Here is a 27,549-nt window from a genome sequence, read left to right as displayed (position 1 = left end):
GAATGGGAAAACAATACTAAAGACATCAATTTTCCTCAAATCCGTGGATGTTTCTTTGTCTCAATGGTAATCTAATTCTTTTCTTGGCTTCTCCCGCCACATCATTATTTGTATTAAAATTTACTCAAGTACTGAATCTTTCGTATATTTATGTTTATCTTTTTTTAATAGGAATTCCATATATATTCTGGAAGTCATTATCAGACATTGTTAATAGTGTTGCAAATACTTTTCCCTGACTGTAACTCTGTCACTTGCCCTTTGTTTATGATATCTTTTGCCATACAGAAATTTTAAATTTTATGTAACAAAATCTTTTATGATTTTTCTTTATGATGCCTCGAGTATGTACCTTGTTAAGATTTTTCCATCAAAATCTATAAAAAATAATCTCCTATATATACACTTTTATCCCAATGACAGTTTTGTTTATCTCTTTATTGAAGCTAGAATTGACATTTGCATATAGTGTCAAAGAGGGAATTCACTTTATTTTTTTCTTCAAATTTGTTGTTGGTTGTATAGAATTTTGTTTTGTTTGTTTATTTATCATAATGCATCCTTTTCCCCACTGTTTTGATATACTATTTTTATCATACACTATCTATGTATCCATTTCTAGTGTTTTTATGCTCCATTGATTAATTAACAGTTCTTCCATCAATATTGTTTCAAAATACATTTGGAAACCTGGGACGGCAAGCCTTTTTTCGTAACTATTCTTAAAGTTTTATGTTTACATGTATGTGTTTTCTATGCCAGAAGAATTTTAGCTTGTTGAGTTTCATAAAACATCCTGTGGGAATCTTGATTTGAGTGTTTTGCATCTACTAATTGATTTGATGGAAGTGTTGATTTTACAGTGTGCAACATTCTCACCTAGAAACAAAGATGATTTGTCTTTCATTGATCCAGTCTTTTATAGCCTTCAGTAATGTATGGTTGTTTTATTTATATGTGCCATATGCATTTCTTACTAGTAATATTTAGGAATCTTATGGGCTTGTGCAATTTTTAAAAATAATTTTTTCTATTTTTTTAATTAAAGAGGTCTTGATTTCTGTATGATATTCTTGTTATTAATCACCCACTGCACTGAATTCTATTATGGTTTTAATATTTAGTTGTTTCTCTTGTTATTCTTGGTATATAATCCTTTCAATCTGCAAATATAATTTTCTTCTCTCGTTTCCAAAATTACGTTTTTATTTTTCTTGCCTTACTGCATTAGCTGAAACTTCTGTGCAATGCCATGTTGTAGCAGTGATTAGAGGCTTGTCTTATCTGTGATTTTGTTATATTTTCTAACACCTAGAAAAGAACAAATATTCAATAATTTTAGTTCTATTTATATCTCAGTTGTCACCCCTTGCCTGTTTTCAGCCTATTTATAAAATAAGGGGCTTGCATTCACTGAGCTCTTATCTCCCTTTCAGTTTGTATATCCTTTTAATATGTTATGTAATGGATGGGCATGAGAACAAATATCAGCTTTTGAAAACAAAAACTAAAATGAAATAAATGCTTATTGATTTATAATGAAAGGGAGTCTAATTGATAGTTAGACTACAATTTCCCTAACAAGATTTGAGAAGTTAAGGGGAACTGCAGCTGGAGATGCTAAAGTCCAAAGAGAGGTTTTAACTTTTCTTGAACACTCAGATGCCACAGAAACTGAATGTCTGGAACAAGAGTTCCCCCCACCCCACAAATTCAGTGTGCTAAATTAGCCAAAAATGATGCATACTTGCTTGCCACAAGCGCTCATACCCAATCTACCTTCCTTGACATTTCCCTCATCAAGTCTCTTATAATAATGGACAGAGTGGGAATAGAAATTGGAGAGAATTTGATGGTTGTGCTAATAAAACATAGGAGAGTGAGGGATGCAGCACTAGGTTAGCCTTCAATCCATGCCTTCTGAAAGTCGACCATAATTCTTTGGCCAAATTGTCTGAACAAGAATCCTAAGGGGTGTTAGAGAAAATGGAGTAGATCAGAGAGTTATGGGGCCTCTGTCCACTCAGGATAAAGATAAGGGGTCTTGTGGAAGACAGTGATGGATTCAAGCCATATGAAAAAGCATATATCAAGTACATCGACCTCATCCCTATCTTTGGAGGATGTACGTAATTTATAGATTGTTTAAATTACACAAATGGCTCAATCGATTTAGAATAAGGGACAGGAGACACATGTTTCTTTTGCATTAAACTGAACTTCACCAGAGCAGAAATGCTTATGATCTCCTGAGTTATAGAGCTTGAGTTCTCCATCAAAGTGCTCCTAATTACAGGGATTGCACTTTTCCACAAAGGCGATCCATTATGGAGCATGCTGTCTCCATCAAGACCAAGAATACACTATGCGACTCAAGCTAAGTGGTAATTTATATCATTGTTTATAGTAAGAAAGAGCAAGAATGAGCAGGAGAGTGAGGATGAGAGCAAGAGAATGAGAGAGAAAGAAACCCGAAGAAAGGACATTTTAGTGAAGATGGAAAGGGACAGGAAAAAGGATTGGAACATACTATGGAAATGACATCAGCCTCCTGTTCAAAGGAGCTGAGCTGTGAGGTGAGGAAAGAGGGAACTGTGGAGAGTTGAGTAAGTTCAGTTTTCTTTAAATTTCCTACACCTGGGTAGGTGACCAAAGTGAATGCTCTGGTAGCCAAGTGTATAGATCTCTCTTAGGGCCTTTTTGTGAGAAGCAGAACAGTTCACTGAAATACATTTTGCCAATGGCTCGTTCATTGAGAATCAAGTGACCAAATTCCAAATTCCAGAAGGACCTGCTCCCTGATTTATTGTGGATTTTGCTGCAAGGTTTAGTCCCTCTGCATTTGCACACATCATTTTATATATGAGTGGGTGGGCTTTCCCTTAAATGCAGTTTACCATCATGTCCCCTTTGTGGATCTATGTCCTGACCCTGTAATTGGCACTGCCTTGGCCAAGGCTTCTGCCTCTGCCTCTGCTTCTATCAGCAAAGCAGCTGCAACAGCCTGCTTCACCATGTTTAAGATATTCATCTGATGTATATTATAAATTGGCTTCTGGCAAATTGATTTTCAGTGAATTGACCAACAACCCTTCCTTTACAACTGCCAAGGTATGGAAGCAATCTAAGTGTCCATCAACAGATGAATGGATAAAGAAGATGTGATACACACACACACACACACACACACACACACACACACACACGATGGAATACTACTCAGCCATAAAAATATTAAATTTTGCCATTTGCAACAACATGGATGGACTGGACGGTATTGTGCTACGTGAAACAAGGCAGCCTGAGAAAGACAAATACTGTATGATACCACTTGTATGTGGAATCTAAAAGATAAAACAAACTAGTAAATATGACAAAAAGGAAACAGACTCAGATAAAGAGAACAAACTAGAGGTTACCAGTGGGGAAAGGAAAGTGGGGAAGGGCAATATAGGGACAGGGGATTAAGAGGTACAAACTGTTATGTATAAAACAAGTTATAAGGATATATTGTACAACACAGGGAGTATAGCCAATGTTTTATAACTACAACTGGAGTATAAAAATTGTGAATCACTATATTGTACACCTATAACATATAATATTGTGCATCAACTATACTTAACTTTAAAAAAATTTTAAAAGTTAAAGAAAATGGTGAAGGCAGTCCTTCCCAACTTAAGATATGACTTAACTTTGAGAACGTAGCATGTGAAAGACACTTAGAAGCTCTGGGACCAACTCCTAGTTCTTACACTTAGGATTAGGGAAAAAAGAAAACCAGAGCCTCAGTTTATTTGTCCTAAAGTGGGAATGCTATTCTTTTTCTTTTTGCGGTACGCGGGCCTCCCACTGTTGTGGCCTCTCCCGTTGCGGAGCACAGGCTCCGGACGCGCAGGCTCAGTGGCCATGGCTCACGGGCCCAGCCGCTCCGCGGCACGTGGGATCTTCCCGGACCGGGGCACGAACCCGTGTCCCCTGCAACGGCAGGCGGACTCTCAACCACTGCGCCACCAGGGAAGCCCGCGAATGCTATTCTTGCCCTAGATGATGATTGTTTAGATCAGCGATCCCCAACATTTTTGGTACCAGGGACCAGTTTTGTCGAAGGCAATTTTTCTACGGATGGGGCTGGGGGGCGTGGGTGAATGGGGATGGTTCAGGCAGTAACGCAAGCGATGGGGAGCCGCAGATGAAGCTTTGCTCACTTGCCCGCCACTCACCTCCAGCTGTGCGGCCCGGTTCCTAGCAGGCCACAGACCTGTACCAGTCTGTGACCCGGGGGTTGGGGACCACTGGTTTAGATTAATCCATTCAGCCAGTGTCTCCTGGGGGCTCCCATGACCCAGGCGCTGTGCTAGTGAAGACTGCATCACTGTCTCTGTCTTCATGCGTGAAACAGCTGGTGGGAGGGATGGATGTGAAATAACCACGGGGGTGGGAAGCACAGACTGCGTGTGAACTTGGAGCTGGTCTGGTTTGAAGGTGCGGTGGAGGCAGGAGTTTGGCTCATCAGAAAATTTGAAAGACGGGCTCTGCGGCTGAAGCACAGTGAGCCAGAAACGTGAGCGCAGTGACACACGTGAAAGAGGCTTGTCTGCTACTCTCATCGCTCCTGCCACACATCCTTCCTTTCTCTGCTGCTCCCAAGGCTCCCCTTTTACTTCTGCTCCTTCTTCCTAATATTTCAGGGATCTGGGGGCAGCGAGACTGCTATTCTGGTTTCTCTTGATCCTCACACAGCCTGGAGATTTCTTCCTTCCCAGAACGTCCCTGGCTCAGCAGCATCATGCCTGGCCCTGGATGGAGGGCATGTCCACTTTACAGACCACAGCAAGAACCCGGGTGGCAACTCCTTAAAAGGCTGTTCTGCCACCTGTCTGCGTAGGCTTAGCAGACAATGACATACGCATCTGGCAAAGGCATTTGGCCGTCACTCTATTTCAAAGTATCACCTTGACCCTTCCCTTCACAGCTCCTCTCCTGCAGCAGACGGCTGGAGCTGAGAGAAACTCTGTGTTGCCTCCTCTGCTGAGCCATCACCCTTCTCTGAGACAGGCCTGTCTGGTCCCCATGGCTCTGTGTGCATATTAAGAACAGAGCCAGGCGTTGGCCTCCCTGTGGCCTCTCCTGAGAACCTCTTAGGCTTTCACTATGGGTCCTCTGCCTCCCCCTCCACTGTTTTCCAGGATCCAGCCAGCCTTGAACAAATGCTTTTCCTCTGCAAAAAAGAATCCCCAGGCCTCATGTGGTTTTAGCACAGTGAGGGATGATGATTTGGGATAGTTACAGGCTGATCATCCTTTGTTCCCCATGGTTCTCCTCCTCCAAACCCTGAAACGTGAGGAGGCCCCTCAGCTGCCCAGCACGGCTGTCTATTGATGGGAAGCTTCTCTTGGCCCTGGAAGACGGCAAGGGTCTCTGCCAAGGGACTTGGTTTATTTATCTAGCTGGACTCCATCTCTTAGCATTCAGCTCATAGAGGAAAAGGCATCACAGCTAAAAGTAGCTCCAACCTTCCTGTGAAGACAATGAACAGAGAAAGAACAGATATTCACTGAGCCCCGAACTCCCCTTGGTGTTGTCTGCAAGGCTGCGGAGCAGCGGGGGGAGCTCAAGGGTTAGAGACGGGAATCCCACACTCACCCAGAATCACAGCACTGGAGGCACCAAGGTCACAGCAGCCAGCCCTCTCTTCTTCCGGGAAGACAGTGGCTTTTGTTGGTATGATTATGGAACCTAAGCTCTGATTTCCATTCATTGTTCAAATCTGTCTTCCCTACCCAGACCCACTGCCAACAACATAGGTTGTTTCCACACCTTTGAATAGTCACACTTACACATTGAATAGAGATATATTTTACATACATGTAAGATGTACTATAGTTGCAAAGGAACACTATCTGTTTTGTGTTGTACAATCAGTGTTTCAGCAAGACCTGCCATCAGGGGCTTCCCTGGTGGCGCAGTGGTTGAGAGTCCGCCTGCTGGCAGGGGACATGGGTTCATGCCCCAGTCCAGGAAGATCCCACATACCGCGGAGCGGCTGGGCCCGTGAGCCATGGCCGCTGAGCCTGCGCATCCGGAGCCTGTGCTCCGCAACGGGAGAGGCCACAACAGTGAGAGGCCCGCGTACCGCAAAAAGAAAAGGAAAAAAAAAAAGACCTGCCATCAAATAATTGCTCATTTAGTAATAATCTCATTTGTTGATTGAGATGAGAAATGGAAGTTCACTTGGATGAAGTGCCTTGTCCAGGCTGGTAAGTGATGGGATTGGAAATTCAGTCAACCACACCTAGAAGGGTCTACTCCCTTTGTAAAAGGATCGTTAGACCAGTGACAGAGAGGCTGCACCTGAGCCAAGCAGCAGGGAGACAGCCTGAGCTCTGATGGGGGATGGCATCATGCTCCTCTGCTCCCCATGCCTGGAGGACCCCCAAGTCTGAGCTGACACCGTCTCATCAGGGTGGGGCTCCCTTTGGTTTCCCACTTGCTTCATCTGATCTTGTGCCGCTTCCTGGGAGCTTTCCCTGGACCCCTGGAACCCTGGTCAGAAAGCCATGGCCTGTCAGACTTGTGGACTGATGGGATTATTGCTCCCGCAATGCACAGACCCTGGAGGGGCCGGCCACACGGACTCAGGGGGCTCTGCCCCTGCACACGCACGGGCAGACATGGCTCTGCCGGGAAAGGAGAGGGTGCCGTGTTTGTATGAGCAGCTCTGTGTGCTGTGTTTGAGCTTGCTGCCCACCTTCGTGGGTCAGGCCTTCTCTGCCCCTCAGGCTTCAGGTGTCAAATGAAGGGACGCAGCTGATGGCCTTTACCATTTTTTTACCTCTGACATTCTGTGATTTATAAAGTTTTAAATTTGCTTCACAGCAGTTAAAATAAGACAGTCAACATTTATATTTATCTTTTTGCTGCCTTTGGGAGGGGGTAGGTCATTTGAGCCACTTTTTTTTTTTTTAATTCACATTAAAAAAAAAACCTGGATATTCCAATACAGGAAAGTTTTCTTTTCTTTCTTTTTTCCCCCCTTCTCCCTAATGGTCAAAGTTTGGCCAGTTTCCTCTTTCCTCTGAGGTCCTGGTCTCCTGGAGATGTAGGCCTGGGTCCTTGTCCATCCTTGTACATTCCCTCCCTTCTTCCCTCAGGAAGGAGCGTTCAGTTCTCCTTGAACTCAGATCTCAGCACAGATGCTTCCTCCAGAAGGGGCAGATAGGGGGAATTTTCGGTTAGTAGCTCAGTCACAGGGTGGCTATCACTGACCGGAGCTGAGGGAGAAGATCTACCCAAAAATAGTCATTATAACCAGTTATACCTTTGGTCTTATTTATATAATCTAATTTTATGACTTGTATTTAATAGACTGTATCAAGGGAAAAGCAGTAGAGTATAGTAGTTAAGGGCATGGGCTCTTGGGTTCAAATTCCATCTCTCTCTTTTTAAAATAAATTTATTTATTTATTTATTATTGGCTGCATTGGGTCTTCGTTGCTGCGTGTGGGCTTCTCATTGCAGTGGCTTCTCTTGTTGAGGAGCATGGGCTCTAGGTGCTCGGGCTTCAGTAGTTGTGGCACATGGGCTCCGTAGTTGTGGCTCACGGGCTCTAGAGCTCAGGCTCAGTAGTTGTGGCACACGGGCTTAGTTGCTCTGTGGCACGTGGGATCTTCCTGGACCAGAGCTCGAACCCGTGTCCCCTTCATTGGCAGGTGGATTCTTAACCACTGTGCCGCCAGGGGAGTCCCCAAATTCCATCTCTTAAAGCTACTAGAGGGACCACCATGAGAAAGTCACTCACTGTTTCTAAGGTTTGTCCTCTTTAAAACTCATAACTCATGGAACTCTGAAAATTCAAATGATTTAATACTTATAAAGAATGGCGCTTGGCCTGGAGTAAATGCTCTCTCAGCTATTATTGTTGTTTTACTCTCTTCTCAGATTTTGCAACAGTTCTTAAATTTTGGCTGTTTTTTCTGTTTTTCCTTTTTCCTCTCAGAATGTTTTGGAAGTTCTACCTTTTATTAAGGCTGCTTATTCTTAGTATACTTCTGTTTCATATTAAGTGCACTGTGAATTTTCCTGTTAATTAAATAATAATAATCTCAAGACACAAATTTGTGGTTTAAAGATGCTTTGAATACTACTGAAATAACAACAAAATCTAAAAAGGGAAAGGAGTGAAAATGAGCAACTTTTTTTTTTTGGCGGTACGCAGGCCTCTCACTGTTGTGGCCTCTCTTGTTGCGGAGCACAGGCTCCGGACGCCCAGGCTCAGCGGCCATGGCTCACGGGCCCAGCCTCTCCGCGGCATGTGGGATCCTCCCGGACCGGGGCACGAACCCGCGTCCCCTGCATCGGCAGGCGGACTCTCAACCACTGCGCCACCACAAATTGCCACAAATGCAAACCAGAAATGGGGTGAGATACCTGCCAAATCCCATGCCTTTGGGCCGACACGAGATGAAGGCTGCTCCTGTGAGAGCCTACACACACCTCCTGGGGCCATGGGCTTCTGGTACACTAGACCTCCCAATTGTTATTACCACGATGAAGTTGCCTACAATGAACCTTAGACTAGCCACAACCTAATCCATGGATGGTTTAACTATAGAACCGCTCGGTCACAGCTGGCCCCACTCACCTGCACAGATACTTTGAAATCTGTGGGATCCTGCAGGAGGTCAAGGTTACCTTGTGTTCCTTGCTCCTGATGCATTGGCTAGTAAAATCCCAGTGCTCCACTTTAAGGACTTCCTTTATGTGATGAAAGAAAATCCAACACATTGCCTTTCTTTTGACAGTTCGGTGCAGTTGAGATGCGTTTGTAAGGGGTCAGTTTAATGCGTCCTTTGTCTTTGCAGGGAGTGTTTTCTTGGTGTCGCTTTCCTAAGTGGAGTTGCTTCCTGCAGACTGTGGCTTGTAGTTCCAGAGCAGAGAAGATGTTATTGTCTTTCATTGAAACGATGGATGTCCCTCTGGGAGTCTGGATATTATCAAGATGAAAAAGGTTCGACATTTCTTTTAGGACTAGTAAATCGGGTCCTTTTGTGAGGTGTACATTCAATCTCCTTACCGATCTTTCTTCTAGAAGTAGCTAAGCCAGAGTGATGCCTTTGTCTTAGCTACTGTGGATGGAGGTGGGGAAGGAGGCCTGTGTCACCCAGGCCCCTCCTCCAGGGCCAGAGACACACTGGCTCCCCTTTTGGCTTCCAAGTGCCCAGGCATCCGGGGCTGCCCCTTACCTCCAGAGTCCCTCACATCCCTTCCCATCCTCTCTGGAGCCGACTGGCTTCCTGTTGCCTCATTTCCACATTTCAATGCTTTGGGGTCTTCTCTGCTCCGTTTTACTAGGAATAAGTGAGGCCTTATCTGGTGAGCTGGGCCGTGTTGATGCTTTGCCTTCTGGTATATTCTCCCATCTTAGGCAACAGGCTTGGACCCACCATGACACTTTTCTTTAGGAGGGTCTTCCAATGCCTTCAGGAGACCCATGACTAGGAGTTAAATTTGTGTTAATTGTAGAGACAAAATGAACAGTGATAACATAAAATATTTTTTATTCAGAAGTTAATTGGGTAAATAGCAGGTAGTGAACGTTTTGGAGTTTGGGTGTCTTACAGCTTCATTGGGAGGCAACATCACGTTGCTGAGAAGGCAAATCTGGACTGCATTAGTGGAGAAATGGAGTGTGGATCAGAGAAAGAGAGAGTTCTGCTGTCCTCTCTGCTGGCTACTTGGTCCGGAACTTCGTATTTTAACTGTCCATTGCATTACAGGAAGAATGTTGAAAATAAATATTAGGAGATGCCTAACATCTTGAAGAATCAGAAACCATGTTGTATAGAGAGGTGTGAAAAAACTGTGTAATCCAAGAGCACTGTCTAATCTGAAAAAAAGAGAAGACTTGAGAGAAAAACGATGACTGTCTCCAGATGTTTAAAGAACTACAATGTGGTAGAGAAAACAAACTGGTTCTGTGTAGTCACCATAGGGTAGAACTTTGATCTGTAGGTAGAAGGTACAGGGGACAGATATCACTTCATCCTCTTTTAGCAACCCCCGGGGCAGCCATGTGGGAAAGCAGTCACCATGTCACCCCGGCTGCCCGAGCCAAGGCTGGCTCCCTTCTCCCAGGAGCTTGGTGGGTACACACTGAGTCTCTCACCTCTGAGCACGAATAACTCTACAGTTTAGGAGTGAGAGGCTACGGCGCCTCACTGATGGCTCTGAGGCACGGAAGGAGGGCAGCAAAGCCACGCTGTGCTCATGGAGGGTGTTGGGCCCGGCCGTGGCCGGCAGGGGATGTTTGTTCAGCTTTCATTCTCAAGCTGATGAACTGGGCCTGGAGTTTCACCTGCAGCCGCTCCTGCACTCCTAACATCTGAAGGGAAGTCCAATCCCGACTCAGACAGTCCCATTCGTGCCCTGAAGACAAGGGTGAGGGTGACCCACATTGGGTTGGCCTGAGGATGAAAGGCAAGGGCTGGAGCTCTGAGTCGGGGGCTGGGCTATAGACATGCTGTGTGGGGCTTTCTCTTTCCTGGTGTTTTTCCCTGTCTGTGAAGCCCATTCCCATGAACATCTCAGGCGCCGTCTTTCTCAGAAGGTTAAAAGTTCGGCTGGTGCCATGGGAAGCAGCTCCAGGGTTTACCTCAGTCCAGTGGAATCGTTTGCCCCGCCCCCATCCAGTTAAAGGGTGCTTGGACCACTGGGTTTGAGTTGGCCCTTGTCCGCCTGTACTAATGAGAGATTCATCAGGAAACTGGCAAACTAGTTTGGTGTCACTGAGCAGGGCTTTGGGGGCTGACACTCACACCACAGCATTGTAAGTACTTACGGCCTTTTCATGTGGACACTCAGGGATAAGGATCCTTTCCCATGCCCGAAACATAGAGATTCTACTTGTTATAGGAAAGAGAAAAGCAGAAATAAAGGGAAACTGATGTAAAACTTACTAAGAAAATCAAGTTCCAAGGGAATCCAGAGGTTGGATCTTATTCTTTCCAATTAATCTATACTTTTTCTTTGCTTACATTTGTAAACTTATATCTTTTTTTTTTTTTTTTGCGGTATGCGGGCCTCTCACTGTTGTGGCCTCTCCGGTTGCGGAGCACAGGCTCCAGACGCGCAGGCTCAGTGGCCATGGCTAACGGGCCCAGCCGCTCCGCGGCATGTGGGATCTTCCCAGACCGGGGCACGAACCCGTGTCCCCTGCATCAGCAAGCGGACTCTCAACCACTGCACCACCAGGGAAACCCTGTAAACTTATATCTTAATATAATTTTGTATTGATATTATATTGATTGATATTTGAAATCCTGAAGTAGTCACTGGCACCAGGCAAAGCCCAGACCATCGTCAGAAAAGCCCTTCCCTAAGAGGAGAGAGACCTGCATAAGACCTAATTCCGGGAAAGGGGTTGAGGGTATAGCAGGAAGGACAGTCCCACAATAGTGGGCTGGGAACAAGCTGGCCTCTGGAGAGCAGAATCCAGCCAGAGCAGCGATATGTCAGGCTGGCCTGACCTGGTGTGTGGCTCAGCTCTGATGCTCCATCCAGAGTCCCAGTTCAGGATCTTGTTCTTGATTTGCTGCCAGGCTAGTCTCGGGTAAAAGCTGGTCTAGAAGGGCAATGTTCCAGCCTTGGCCCCGGCTCCAGAGGCTGTCCCTTCCCTTCTGACCCGTATTCACTCCTGTTTGCAGATCTGCTCTGTCCAGACAGACTGGGCTGGAAGCACTTAAGAAGAAGAGGTCTCAGCTGGACTCCTTCGCTCCTTCCAGCACTCAGGGAGCTGGAAGTCTGCTCCCGCCCCGCCGTCAGCCTGCCTCTCAGCAGCTCAGCTGGAGGGGGATGTCCAGCCCGCCGGGTGGTGCTGGCTGGGGTGGCGACTTGGCTTAACTAAATGCTCTATGGTGGGGCCCTAAACACGGGGGAGAGAACAGGACTGGAATGTGAGGCCGGCGGGCGGGGGATGGCTTACCTTGCCCCAGTTTGTTTTCTCATTTGCCAGGACTGTAACTGAGGAGCTGGCTGCTATCGGGTAGCATTAATTAACATCCAAGGTCACCAGCCCATCTTCTCAGCACTGTGTCTCCTTCTCCACACTTGGGCAAACCCAATGCCCACAAATTGGCACCAAGTCTGTACTCACAGTTTGATTTTAGACATGGGGGGCAAGATTGATGGCTAGTCTAGAAAGGGATGAACTCCTGACTGGGTGCGGGGCTTCTCCTGAAAGCAGGATATCCTGGGAATTCAGCTCCAAGGAGCTTTGGGGCCATGCAGAAAGAACAGACAAGCAGAAACAACTGGGGATGTATTTAGGGACCAGTGCAGCCCACTGCAAACGGTTGGACAGTGCCTCTGGAAAAACACATAGAGGTCCCCATGTAGAAGTGAGCATTGTGATTTTTTTGTACTAAAATTTGCTTTATGTCTCAGGAAAAGAACCTCAAGCTTCTTCAATCCCCTTCTATCATGTATCCTTGGTAGCTCTGGGAGATATTTTCCCTATTAAACAAACCAACAGCTGCTGATTTTGGCTACAGTTTGCCTTGTTTAGTTCTTGGGAGGAAAGAAGATGCTCAGCTGTCCTCAAATCTACCAGTGGAAATCAAAATAAAAACACAGATGAGCCTGGAGGACGGAAACCCCAAGGGACGCTGTGGGTTCCTGTTCTCATCAGAAAGCTGCAACACCAGTGATTATAGATTCTCCTCCTGCCAGGCCTGGGGCTGCATGGTGTTCCTCAGGGCTACTCCCACCTGACATTTCAGGATAAGAGACATAGGTAGAGTGGCAGGTTTCAATGAGGGGACAGTGAGCAAGGCACTGGGGCATTTCCTGTTTACCAAAATATTTCATCCATCATCGCATTACCAGTTCTACCATAAGTGACTCATTTCTTTGGGTGTCAGTTTCTCCACTCCTGGGTTCTGATTTGAACCAATTAAAACAGCAGTTAACATTTGTGTTACTGTTTATTATATGCCAGGCACTAGTATACAGATTTGCAAGGTTACACTTAATCCTCACCTAATTCTTATGCTGTGCCCATTTTTCTGATTAGAAAGTTGAGTAGCAGGGAAGACACATAATTTACTCAAAGTCAGAGAGTTAGTAATTGGCATTGCTGGTTAGTCCACTACCCAAAACACATGAAATATTGAATATTTAAATACCAGAATAGACTGCCTTCCTGGGAAGACTGATGACATTCATTCAATATCTATCTATCTATATCATATCTACACCTATTTATCTATCTATATATATATCTATACCTATCTATCTGGCAAACCTAACTCAGAAGTTATATATGTCCATCTATTCCACAGTCAAGGAAACAAATGCAAAGATGTTCACAAAACCAAGAACCTCCAAACACTGGAGGAAAATCAACTTGATCAGAAGGACATGTCAAATTACTTTGAAACTACAGTGAAATTACAAATTACATGAAAAAGATATTGCCTCAGGAAGCAAAGTTTAAAGCATCAAAACAAGAATATATTATTTTTCATGTCAGAATTATAAAGATGTTAATTTTTGTCTTTATCGAGCAAACAAAACAAAACAAAACAAAACAAAAAAACAAGAATAAGTATAATTTAGAATAAGTATAATTAATGTTATCAAATGATATAATAATGCAAAAATGATTGAGAGCATTTTCTAAATAAATTAATTCAAAACTCTTAGACATCTGGAGAAAAGAAAAAAAGGTCAATGAAATAAAAAAGTGGGTTAAAGAGCAGAATTAATGTAGCTGAAAATTGAATTTGTAAGCTGGAGGATGTCAACAAAGAATTCTTCCAAAATATAGCCCCAAAGATAAGAAAATGGAAAGTATTAAAGGAGCATAGTGAGACAGAGAGGGCTTATCATATTGTTCCAAATTCTGCCTAATTCAATTGGCAAGGGGAAAAAAATAACAAAACAGAACTGAAGGGAGGAATAAATAACAGAAGACAAGATTTTCAGAAATGAAGACATAAGTCCTCAAATCCAAACAGACCACTGGGTGTTAGGTAGGACGAATGTAACAGACAAGTCACATGTACACATTGTGATGATATTTCAGAAAAAGAGTGTCCTAAAGTCTAATAAAGCAAAATAATAGAGATTGTAATTTCTCTATAAAGGAAAAAGAATCAGATTGGAATTATATTTCTCAAAAGCAAGAGAGGATTTCTGAAAGAAATAGAGCAATATCTTCAAAACTGTTGTCACGTTAAATTGAAGAAGACTTGGAATATAGGGAGTAGTGGTCAGCCAAAGAAATAGTTAATTATTAATTCTAAATAAGTATTAATTTTTAAAATAATTAATGACAACTAATAAAAACTTGAATCCATAATTCTAAATGATTTTAGGACAGTTCAGATCATGGAACAAGGGAAAAGCTTTATATTTAAGAACTTTTACAACATTTTTTTCCAGCTTTTTAAACAAGGGGACTCACATTTTCATTTTGCACTTGGTGCCACAATTTATACAGCCACCTCTGTCACCCAAAGAGTACACCTGAGATTTCTTTTGCTAAAGAAACTGGAACAAAGAGACTCTGTATTTGGAGACAGGCAAATAACAAAACTGGGTAAGAAAAAGGAAAATTAAGTTAGTTGCTAACTGATTTAGAGACATCCTTAGTCTTCCATCTCTAACATGGGAGATTGTAGGGTCTTTTCCTGGAACAACTGAACCACTCAGAGGACAGGACTACACGTCCTGGCATTTGAAGGTCACTAATATTGTTGGTGGTCCATTCCACCAACCTACGCTAAACTATTCAATATATAAGTTCTTCCAAGCACAGATGGCCAGTTCCAAAACATTTTCATCCCCGCCAAACATGACACTGTATCCAGGGCTTAATGCCCTCACTCCCATTTCCCCTTCTACCTTTTAATTTAGGAATTGCACCCATTTGCATTTATACAATATTTAACATATATCGTATCTTAGCTTCTATTTGTTTTCTTCACAACGTTTATCACAACATACAATTACTTCACTATCATTGACTTATGAACGTTTTTCATGCCTGTCTCCCCACTAGGCTAGGAGCTCCCTGAGGACACAGCCATTCCTGTCTTATTCACTATTAGAGCCCAGAGTCTCTCACAGTGCTTTGCCCACGTTTTCTCTCAGTTAACTGATTTGAGTGAACAAATGTGAAAGGGCTCAATAAACTGTATGTAACCAAAATGACAGCTTCTGATTATAGAATGGATAGAAAACAGATTCCCTGAGGCCTGGGATCGTATGATGTTGATTCTGAGACAGTATGAATGACAAATGTGCTACCTGGGTCACCGCACCTCCACCAACCGGGCAACGTGAGGAGTCGGACAGGATGGACCACTGTATGCTTTCCTAGCTGGAGTAGAGCAGAAGCAAAGGCAGAAACATCTTTATTTTCTCTTTTTCCCCTCCCCCTATCCCTCTCCCAAACCACAAATGGAACCTGTGAAGTTCAACATGATTCTTATTTCTCCTTTGCCTTCCCAGGCCCTTCCTTTATCCCTGGTTTCAAGCCCGAGAATAAATCTCTCAGTCACGCTACTTAATCAGGTTCTCCCAGGGAAAGGACCCTGCTACAGGGATGACAGGAACCAGACTCCAAATGGTTTTCCAGGAGCTGAGGGAAGTGAAGGCTTTTCCTGCAGTTTCTCCTGCCAAAGAATTAAGGAAAGGATGTGGGTCATAGGGCTACAGCAGTGCAAGGAGGAATTCTAACACTTTCTCTAGGACTGGAGGGAAGGTCTGTTTCCCTTCAGTAGATGCTGCCCTTTGCTTTTCATGTGGTGTCTGGCTCACCTCATCAGAGGTTCTGTGCTGGGAAACCAGTGCCATTGCTGGCTTGGGTGGCTTATACTAAGATATACAGGAAGGAAATCAAGCCCTTTATTTCTATTATCTCTCCTTGGGCAAAATGGCAAGAAATTTTGCCTTGAGAGCCTTTATTTCATCCAGGAGAATCGCCTTTTCCCTTCGGGAGAGATTCCCACCTCTCCAAGCAGCTGTTGCTCTAAGTAACCATTTACTTCCCAGTGACCTCAGTTGGAAGGTGTCCTGTGGCATCAGCATCCTGTTTCCCTGGTCATCATCAGTGCAGCAATAAAGAGCACGACAGCAGGAACACACGCCCCCATCACAGCTTGCTTTCCACGTTATAAAGTTTGAGGACAGCGTCATGTCACCCACACAGGGAAGGAGCATAGTTCTCCAGATGAGTTACAGCATGGGTGGTAGGATCAGCTACATAAAGTTCAAAAAATGAATCCTGTGTCCTGCAACAGTGCAAACAACTCAAATTTGCATTCAATATAAAAGCGGAAAATGGAGAAAAACCAGGGAAGACCTACCACTCTAAGGGTAGACAGTATCCTCTCCAGAAATTTCAGCCAACACCTGCCTCTGCTGGGTGCTTCATGGAGCCCTGCTTCTACAGAGCATCTCGGTGTCCAGACCACCATGAATTTGGAGCTGGAGGAAACGTGACTTCCTTGGCTTCCTCCGCAAGTGTCATTCCCAGTCAGGAGCTGAGGGGAGCCCTCCCTCTGGTTTCTCAAAGCAGTTTCTCTGGAGGTCCCTTTCTTGCCACATTGTATTATTTTCTCCATGTTCTCATTTTTTTTGTGTTTGTTTCTTAGTTCTTTTACCTGCTAGAAACTTTAACATATATTATTAATGTCTTTCCTGACAGTCTCCACACGGAACTTTTTATTATATCTCGACTATGTTTAGACAAAGCTTAGCTCATGGGTGGCACAAAGTACATATGCACAAATAAATGGGGGGGGGGTTCCCGCACACCAGAATTTTGTGTCCAGCGCCATCTCTGACCATTCCAGACCACCAAAAAGATTGCCTCAATTCCTTTTTGTGAGGAGGAATGACACGTACACATATATTCAGGCTCTTCACTGGAGAGAGCAAAGCCTGAGTCTTGGTTTAAAAATGAAAACTTTAAAGATTCTTGAAGAAAGTGCACTATAAAGCAATTCAGTTTTCTTCAAAATTACTCTATTGAGTTTATGCTGATCAACAAGTTCAGGAGAAAACTAATATTCATTCTAAAGTTAGAGAAACAAACTTTAGTTCACCTTGCTTGTTTTGCACTACTTTTAACCAATCTAATGGGTTACATTTATTTAAATTTAAGATGCCTTTATCCTTAGATGGTAAATCATACTGAATAACAATGATACTTGACTTTCAATGTCTTGAGCTTAGCTAAGAAATTCACGTCTCTTTTCTTTCTTTGCATTTTCTCAAAGGCTTATTTAATTTAATTTTTTTTATATTTTATAATTCTTGTTTAAAATTTATTTTATTCAAGTATAGTTGATTTATAATGTGTTAATTTCTGTTGTACAGCAAAGTGATTCAGTTATACATATATATACACTCTTTTTCATTGTGGTTTATCACAGGATGTTGACTATATTTCCCAGTGCTAGGTCATGATTAAAAAGTCTACAGATAACAAATGCTAGAGAGGGTATGGAGAAACGGGAACCTTCCAATGCTGTTGGTGGGAATGTACAATGGTGCAGCTACTATGGAAAACCATATGGAGGTTCCTCAAAAAATTGAAAGTACAGTTGCCATATGAGCACAGCAGTCCCACTCCTGGGCATATATCCAGACAAAACAGTAATTTGAAAACATACTTGCACCCCAGTGTTCATAGCAGCATAGCAGCACCATTTACAATAGTCAAGACATGGAGAAAACCTAAATGTCCATTGACAGATGAATGTGTGTGTGTGTGTGTGTGTGTGTATACATATGCCATATATATATACAATGGAATATTACTCAGCCATAAAAAAGAATGAAATAGTGCCATTTGCAGCAACATGGATGGACCTAGAGATTATCATACTAAGTGAAATAAGTCAGAAAGAGAAAGACAAATACCATATGATATCACTTATATGCGGAATCTAAAATATGACACGTCTCTTTTCTATAACATGTATTGAGAGGTAGGAAAAGTCCATTTAGTGGACATTATTAACTAATTTCACATACATGCCAAATCTTAGATAAATGGGTGCATTATAGATGAGCAGTAAGTATGGGTATACGGTGGCCAGGCGACCTTCAGAGTGCTCTAGAGGGTTTAATACACAGGATGTGTTTCCACTGATTTATGCTAAAACTTGCCTTCTCTGAATCTTTAACATAACCAATTCCAAATCTACCTGGAGAAGGGTGGTATCTTTTACAATTTTCTCCAAGTCATTGTTTTTCTAGCCATGTTTCGGTTGCTGCTTGCTCTTCCAGGGTTCAGTTGCTTGTGGGGCTGCTTTAGGATACTGAATTTTTCATCTGTCTCACGGTCTCCAGATGTTAACCGAGATACAGTGTTCCTTGGTGTGCTCTGTGGGGCAGGGGTAGGTGCCATATCTTGGTTCTTGTCGTTTCCTGCTTTGCAGCCTTCTTAGTCTCATATTTCCTTTGATTTTCAAGGACTGCTTTTGATAATGGCTTATTTCCTGGTTGTGATTTCTTATTCTGGAGTGGTTTCTTCTCAGGCAGCTTGGAACTTATGATTAGTTTTTTTTTCTTAAAGCTGAGGGTCTATCAACCATTGTGAATTTATGTTCCTAATTGGGTACTTCCCTTAAAACTGCTTGGTGAGCTATTGTTCTCGCTGGAAATAGTCCATCCAAAAATGGTTGCCAGGACAGGGCTGGCATAATACCAAACTTGTACCCATTATTAACGCACAAGCTGGGAGCATGCATGGCAGTAAAAATGTGCTCCCCACCTGGGCACCAAGCAAAGTATGTAGGATCAGAGGTTAGTGGTTTAGAAATAGGGTTGCACTTAAAAATATCCCGTGATTGCATTTGTCCCTCATATTTCTAAATCCAGCTAGCGTTAATATATGGCCATGAGGACTAAGTAAGCTACATTAGAATGCCAGTTCCAAAGTCAAACGCTGATCACATTTCAAGCTGAAAATCATCTCTTTGGCAGGCATAAATCCATAAAGAGCATAAAACTCAGTAGACCTAGAATTCCAAATTACATCATAAGCGGAGCTGTGCTTTGGTAATTGAACAGATTACAGCATTTCCTCCATTTGCTGCAGGTAACACATCATTTGCTCCCTGTAGCGGGAAGTTCCTGTCTTGTCAAATCTGTCCTAGCCATTACAGCACAGCAGTTGCTTTTTTATTCCATAGCATCATAACCTTATCAACCTTAGAGGAATGATCGTTGGCTAAACCTGCATGAGGTCCACAAAAGTTGGGGTATAGACATAACCTAACAAATACAGGTGCACTTTTACTCCCTGGAACACTCCCCTTGAGTGATTGGAGTCCAAGTGATGACACACAATATTTACGCAATTATTATGTGCAATAGGTACTCAATATATATTTGTTAAATGAATTAATTGTCTTTCCCCCTTGCCCTCAGTGCCCAACAAGTTCAGAAAATAGCTGTTGATTGAAGAATAAATAGATGAATGAATGACAAATACATATTTCTATTGTTCATTCTTCTGCAAATGCCCTCCGAGCATGGCGAAGCAGCCCCTGGACATGAGAACACCTCTTCCCCAATCTTTCTCCTGCTTCTGGTCATATGGCAGTGTTGTTTATAAGCAGGTTTCCTTTGATCATTTCCAAGACAAGAATGAATTGTGTGTTGGTGAAAGACATGACTGTGGAATCCTGAAATATCTCCCAGCTCAGCTTTTTTTTACTGGAAAAGAAGAGACTGTGGATGGGGGACCCTGAATAAGAAAAAGTTCTGATTTTCCTTGTCTGTGGTTTAGACTAAAATAAAAGCGAATCCCTGACCTGGTCTTCCCTCTGACTAGGTCTCCTACTCCTGTGCATTTTCTCCAGTTGGGGATCTCTGTGAATCAGTAGGTCTCAGGCCAGGCCAGAGTCACATGGAAGCATGTCAAATGGTCAACCGGGGAAGGCGAGTGGCAATAGGAATGGTCAGAAGATGAAGCAAGGGGACTTATCACAGCAACCACCAAGACCTGCCTCCAGATTTACCTTTTGTCTTCCCTTCCAGGGACCTTGGTCTCTAACCCTGGCCATCCTCACCCTCCTTTGGAGAAGCCTCCTTCTAAAACTGACTGTAAAGTAGGACATGTCCCTCCAGGTCTGACTCCCACCCCTCGTGTCCCAAAGACCAGCCTAAATGGGAAACAAGAATGCTCTCCTGACTTTCCAGAGCTTCCTCTCCCCACAGCTGGGCACTGGACTCGTACATGGAAGGATCTGTCTGGGAGCACCAGGAAAGGTGGATATTCACAATCCCATATCCAGGTGTTCTGTCCAATTAGTGAAGCAAGGCTCCTATGTGGGAACCCAGGCTCCTATGTGGGAACCCTTCTTCACATGCCTGTCCTCCCAGTGCCTGGCTCTGAGGGGGACCCACTCTTTCCACCAAGGGTCAGACTCCTGGTTTGTGTCCTGAAGCTGCCTTGCATGTTCATACTTTTGGTTCTTTTGGTTGCTGGTGAAAACTGGCACACTCCACATCTCCATCCAAGTAACTCATTTGTTTAAAATTTTGGAACATCTGAAAAATCAAGAGTGTTAAAATGTGTGTGTGTGTGTGTGTGTGTGTGTGTGTGTGTGTTTGAAAGAGCATATGGGAAAATCCCCTTCCCCCGGCTCTTTATAACCCTTCCCAGACACTAAAAGCACAATGGCCGTAATTCTCACCCATCCAAAAAAGTGCCGAGTGCAGCACTTTCTTGTTTTATATATCCTTGCTCTTAAGTGCTCACTGTTTGGATTTCTGATCCCATAACTTTATTTAAAAATTGAGTTTTACTGATGAGTCCCAGGGATGAAATGTACAGTGTGGGGATTACAATCAATAATAACGTAATACCTTTGTATAACGACAAAGGTGGCCAAAAGGTACAAACTTCTAGTTATAAGATAAATAAATACTAGGGATATAATATACAACATGATTAATATAATTAATACTGCTGTATGTTATATATGAGAGCTGTTAAGGGAGCAAATCATAAGAGTTCTCATCACAAGGAAAATATATATTTTTCTTTTTCTTTTCTTTTGTATCTATAGGAGGTGATAGATGTTCACTAAATGTATTGTGATCATTTCATGATGTATGTAAGTGAAATCATTCTGCTGTACACCTTAAACCCATCCTGTGCTGTATGTCAATCATACCTCAATAAAACTGGAAGAAAAATTTTTTTTAAATTTAAAAATTAAAAAAATTGGGTTTTAGTGGAACTTTGCACTATTTCAGCTTTCTTCTGGCCAAGGGCTTCGCCTCTGTGGCTCCCCCTCCTGCTCTGTGAAGCTGGACCAGCATGACACCTGCTGCCAGTGGTGCTACAGGGTCTGGTTAGGGACATTGACCATCATGTGACAACGGTAACTCCAGAAGACCCTCACACCACAGAAGAAATGTCACGTGGATCTCGCAAAGTCCTATACTTTCTGGCGCTTGGCTGTCCCTTTCACTTCGTCCCCTGCCACTTTGCAGAAACCTGGCGCTCTATAAATGCTTATTGAATGAACCTTCCCACTGTCCTTTGCTCTTTCCACTACCCACATTCTTAAGATTCTCTGGCTACATCATGCTCTTCCATGAGTCTGAGCCCTTGAACAAGCTCTTCTGTCTTCCCATGGTGCTTTGAGAATGCACCTTTTCCAGTTTCACATTAGTAAGTTGGGTCCCTGTGCTTATCCTGGAAATGGAGAAATTGAAAAATGTCTGCAAAGCAGTTGGAAGACTGAAAATGATACCATAAATGGTCCTGAGACATCAAGGAAGTTTTGGAGGATAGGAGGCTGACGGCATTGGAGCCAGTGATATCCAGATATTTAGGATTCATATCTGAGGGGCAAGGCATGGGCTTCTGCAGAGAGCCTGTAATTCACTCAACTGAGAGCGTCAGTGCTGGGAGCGCTGGGGATCACGCAGAAAGCAGGGTCAGAGGGAAAGACTTTGGGGACCCTGCTCATGGCCTGCCGAGCTTCCTTTTGCTCAGCCTGTGTGTGGAGGAGGAGGAAGTGCCTGCAGGCTCTGAGCCCCAGTGGACAGGGGCACAGGGAACCTTGGCTGACTCTGGCCTACACCATAAACCAGGAAACTCCATCCCAGTGACTCAGCCCTGCAATGAACTCCTAATTCGCTTGGTAGTTGAGGCAGGATGAGTTAAACTATATCCATGCAGAAGGCAGGATGATCAAAATCTATGAAGTGAAAAAAATGAGTCACAAAAGTTACATGTATACACAAATAGTGCATGCGCACACACACTCATACACACCCCTTGAAGAAAAATCGCCACCATACTAACGCAGGATGCAGGCTTTTAGGTGGATATTCTCTTAAAGGTGCTGTCTTATTTTTGCCCTGTGTGATGGTCCAGTTCCTGATTACTGAGGGGCTGGCTGATTCTGATTGCCCTGGTGGTTTACGGCTCCAGGAAACTGACCCCCAGTCCTCTGCCAGCACATTCCAAGTCCCCATTTCCCTTCCAGGGTGGTTCCATTTCTGCTGTGCAGCCAGTCTGCTTACTACGTTGACTATGGTCTCTCAACAGAAGCAGTAGATTCTTTGTAGGCTATTTGCATTTCATCGAGCTTGGTTTGATGTAGAAACATTGGCTTGACTATCGACTTTTAAGTAAAGTATTAATTGTGTCAGTAAAGTCCTCTGGGTTTTTTCCCGTTTCTTCAGGGCCTGCAGAAAAACAATTGGATTTTCTTTTAATGTTAAAAAGGACCGATCTCAGCCACCTTATCCCTGGCTTCTTTCTCTCTGCCTCTGCATAACCCCTGGCCTGTTCCGGTACAGCAAGTGGGAGGAGAGTCTTGCCTGCGTGGTCTGGGCCACAGGGGATACCAGGTTCTGAGGATTCAGCCAGAGGTTCCAAGAATACCCCTGGGAGACTGGCACCCAGCCAGCCATTTGCCTGACTTGGCTGCAGCCCCAGCCTGCCTTCGAGGTATTTAGCAAGTGCAGCATGAGTGCCGCTGGCATGGCCCCCAGTGAGGGAAAATAGAACACGTCATTTCTCAGGGACAATTCTCAGTGTCAAGTTCAGTGCTATTCAAGTGGCCATGACAGAGGAGTGTGTTCACCTGTCCCCAGAGCGTCCCCCTGCCCTCCCAAAGGCCTGTGGGACAACTGCAGGCATCACTTCACGGGAATGACTGCCCAGAGGACACAGGAACAACGAGAAAGTGATCTCATTCTGTTTTCTATGAAGAAGTGAGCATCACCTGAATTCCCACTATTTAAGATAATCACCGTTAATATTATAGAACCAACTTTCTCGTCTATTTTTAAGCATGTATACACACACACACACACACACACACACACACACGCAGGTATATATATATTTAACTGTATATGTAATTGAATCCTAGACACTTCAGCTATTATGTTATGAGAACCTGGATATTCATTAAATCTTGTGTTTTTGCAGGCATCCTCTGACACCATCCCAGCCGTGAGTGGGAAGGCTGCCCCATTACTGCCGGGTGGGCATTAAAGTCCAGGCTCTGACGTGGTGTCCACTGACTCTGGGGAGTGGGAAGGAGCTCATTATTGTTTAGCGAGGATGGAATTCCAGGCTCCCTACTTAGTTTACCTTGCCACCATCTTGAGGAGGGCTGGCGGGGTTTGCAGGGAGCCTTATTACACCCCAATGAGAGTGGAAGTGTTTGTCTGTGCTGGTGGGGAGGAAGGTGGGGCTGCAGTTTTTTCTGTGGTGTCTGGCTGGATTAAAATGATTATTGTCAAAAACTTTTCTGTCTTGTGATGCTACCCCCATTCTGGCCCTTTGGCTATAAAAAAAAATAGCTTTTCTTGGTGGGGCCTTTTTTTGGTACCTATTGGCATTTCCAGCTCGCTGTCTTCTCCAGCACCCAGTCTAGAATAGGTGAATCCAAAAGAAAACCCAAGGAACTCACCACCATACCATGGTTTGGGTTCTGAAGTCCCTAGCCAGGCTGCCTTTTTCTCTCTGCTTTTCAGCTTTCTTGATTTGTTTTATAATGTCCAGTTTTTTTTTTTTTTTTTTTTTTTTGCGGTACGCGGTCCTCTCACTGTTGTGGCCTCTCCCGTTGTGGAGCACAGGCTCCGGACGCGCAGGCTCAGCGGCCATGGCTCATGGGCCCAGCCGCTCCGTGGCATGTGGGATCTTCCTGGACCGGGGCACGAACCCGTGTCCCCTGCATCGGCAGGCGGACTGTCAACCACTGTGCCACCAGGGAAGCCCTAATGTTCAGCTTTTTAGCTGTACTCAGGAGGAGGAATAGGAATAAGTATATTTACTCCTTCATTGTAGAACTGGAAGTCCTCAATTATTTTGTTTTTAACATTTAGGTTTTTTCTAGTCGGTTTATGGCTCAATTTTAATTTTATACTATCTGAATGTCTTTGCATTTGGATTCAGCCCATTCACATTGATTTCAAATATAGATACTGAGCTATTCATTTCTTCCATTTTGTTTACAACTTTTGTACTTAGTGGTGATTTTTTTTCTTTTCTCAGTTTGTTGATCTAGTCAGGTAAAATTTTATTTCTCTTCCGGGTGCCCTGGTCTCTCTAACTTGGATATTCTATTACGCATCTCCATCGCACTCAAGGTGGTTTCTTATCTTAAGGGTTCCACAGCTAACAAGTGCAGAGTTCTGTTGCTCCTCTGAGTATTTTGAGATCCCAGGGCAGTTTTCATCTAGAAACATAGAAGCTGCAGCTTCTCAATCAGTTCCTTGGAGCAGGCCCAGATGCTTATGCCTCTCTGAACGGACATTGGAAAGCTAAGTTGCGGAGGCCGGAAGCAGAGGAGGTGGCCCATGTTGACTCTAGGGATATCTCAATATAGCTGTCTTCTCTGGGCATGATGACAATTCCTATCAGTTAAGGCAATGGCAGCACTAAAACCTCACACCACCATCATCTGCTTTTGTTCCATATTAAATGAATCCACTGGTCACAGCCCAACAGGAGCCTGGAGAGTCCACTTTGGACAGGGAACATAATTTCAAAGAAGACCCTCTGGCCTCAAGCTGGTTCTTTTTAAAAGGTGACATGAGGGCATGACCTGGAATCTCAAAGAATCTCAAATGTCTGTCTTTTGGGGACTGGCCTTCCTTATCCATCATAATAGTTTGGTGGATGGAGATGGAGTGTCTAGGTCTGGAGCCATCTGGGCTGATAGGACATTGGGTTAATTGTTTCCACCTGGCACTTCTCTGTCATTCTTGTTGTCTTCTAAAGGACCCTTGTATTTAGGCCACTGTTGGTGAAGAAAAGCAAAGACTTGTGGCATTTTTAAGTTGTTTTTTTCTGAAACAGCATGACCTCCCCAAAATGCTATGCCTCTCAAGTCCAATATTCACTCAAGTTAGGTCAGGATGCAGAGAGTTGAATACTAACTGGGTGTGTACCCCTTCTAACTCTGAACACTTGCTAACCCTTTCTGTGCCCCGATGTTCCCCTCAAGAATTTGTGGTCAGCAATCCAAGGTTAACCAAGAAATCATATAGAAAAGTATCCCAGACTCAACAAAGGGTTCTTAAGTTCTGTCCTGCTGGTCTGACGTGGTGATCTTCTCTTTCTGTTGTATGCTAATACACAAGAGAGTGCTATCAAAATGTGTTTTAATGCAGTGAACCTGCTTAATCTCTGTGAAGTCCATTTTCCAAATAGAAATATCTCACTTATACATATAAAATTCAGTTTCTGAAGAATTTTAGGCTCTTCATGTTTTACAGTATCAGCCCTCTAATTTCACAGTAGGAAAATCTCAGACCCAAAGCATGGCTATGACTGACCCAGGGTCTCCTGGCCCCCAGCCCAAGTGCTTTTCTCCACACCCAGTAACTCACTGGCCTTTTGGTGCTATCTGGCTGACCACAGAGCCGTGAGTGGGATGCTCATATGGAGGGATGTAAACAAGGCAAGTTTCACATCAAGAAAAATGCCATTTTCCGTCTGCCTGACTCTTCTCCTCTGAGCTGTCTCATACTGTGTTTTGTCCATAACCAGAACATTATCCTCTGAACCATGTTACGTGTCCTCATCCAGCGATTAAGCACACTGTGTGGAAAATGTGTTTATTTCTTTCCCTTACCCCTTCCTTCTGTCTCCTTTGGTTTGGAAATACAGCAGTGAACAACACAGACCAAACTCCTTTCCTCATGAAGCCTTCATTCTCATTTGGGGAGACATAGTATAAAGAAAAAATGAGGAAAATGTAAAGTATGTCAAGGGGTGATATGTGTTATGCAGAAAATTAAGTCAGGGAAAGGAGACATGGAGGAAGATCTGCAATTTTAAGCAGTTGGCTCAGAGAAGTCCTCATGGTGAAGGTGGCATTTAAACAAAGCACTGAAGGGAGTGAGGAGGGAGTCCTATGGAGGGCTGGGCAGAGACTGTCCCTGGTAGGGCGTGCAGCAAACATCACCTCCCCGTGCTGGGAGCACTCCTGGGATGTCAGGAGGAGACCATTGTGAGTGGTGCAAAGTGGGCAAGAAGCAGAGCGGCAGGAAGTGAGGAAGAGAGATAATGGGACAGGGGCTCGGGGTGGAGAGGCAGGGGCAGGCTAGCCACGAAGACCTTATCAGAAACTGTAAGGAGCTAGGAGGATATATTGTACAGCACAGGGAACATAGCCAATATTTTATAATAACTATAAATAGAATGTAACCTTTAAAAACTGTGAATCAGTATGTTGTACACCTGTAACTTATATAATATTGTACAATGCCATACTTCAATAAAGAAAAGAAACTGTAATGACTTTGACTCTCATTCTGCGTCTAATGAGGAGCCATTGAAGGCTTTTGAATGAGGAGTGACATAACCAGCTTTTCGTTTTAACGAGTTCACTCTGGTCGCTGTGTGGAGTTAGAGTGTAGGGGGCCAAGGGCAGGGGAGGCTACTGCAGAGATCCAGGCAGAGGTGGTGGTGTCTGGACCAGGGTCGAGGTGATGACAAGTGGTCAGATGCTGGACGTATTTTGGAAATAAACGTGAGAGCCTATGCCGAGGGATTCTGTGAGTGTGAAACAGAGGAGTGAAAAATGACTCCGAGAGTTTGGTGAGCAAGACGAAACTCATTTTAAAAATGTGAAATTCAAGGTACAACTGGCCAAAGACAGATAAGCCTGGAGTGCTGTCCCAGGCACAAAGTAGTGTCCTCACTTCTGCCCACATCCCATTGTCCAGAATTCAACCTGTTGGTCCAATCAAACTGCAGAGGAGATCTGGCAACACACATTTCCCAAATGCTCAGGGAGAGGAAATGTTGTGGAGAACCCATGACATGACTCTGCCACAAATGGCTTAGCGAAACAGTGCATGTTCGGATGAGGGAGCACCATGCGGCCATTAAAAGTACGCTCTCCAGGCTTTTCTGTCCCCTCCTCAGTGACAGTGGATGGCAGATGGCAGATGGCAGATGGGAGCAGCCCGGATCCAAGGGTCTCTGCTTGGGGGAAAGCTGCCTGGAGATGCTCAACATACATCAGAGTTCGAGTAAGA

At 43.9% G+C, this 27,549-nt stretch overlaps 1 pseudogene; it reads right to left on the bottom strand.

Annotated features, from left to right (window-relative positions):
* Window positions 1-18,353: 18,353 nt before the first annotated feature.
* LOC115845819 (eukaryotic translation initiation factor 2A pseudogene) lies at window positions 18,354-19,081 on the bottom strand (annotated as a pseudogene).
* Window positions 19,082-27,549: the final 8,468 nt, after the last annotated feature.

This window comes from Globicephala melas, chromosome 16 (genome assembly GCF_963455315.2).
Source record: "Globicephala melas chromosome 16, mGloMel1.2, whole genome shotgun sequence".
NCBI lineage: Eukaryota > Metazoa > Chordata > Mammalia > Artiodactyla > Delphinidae > Globicephala > Globicephala melas.
The sequence above is the reverse complement of the archived record's forward strand: the minus strand, read 5'-3'. Positions and strand labels throughout refer to the sequence as shown.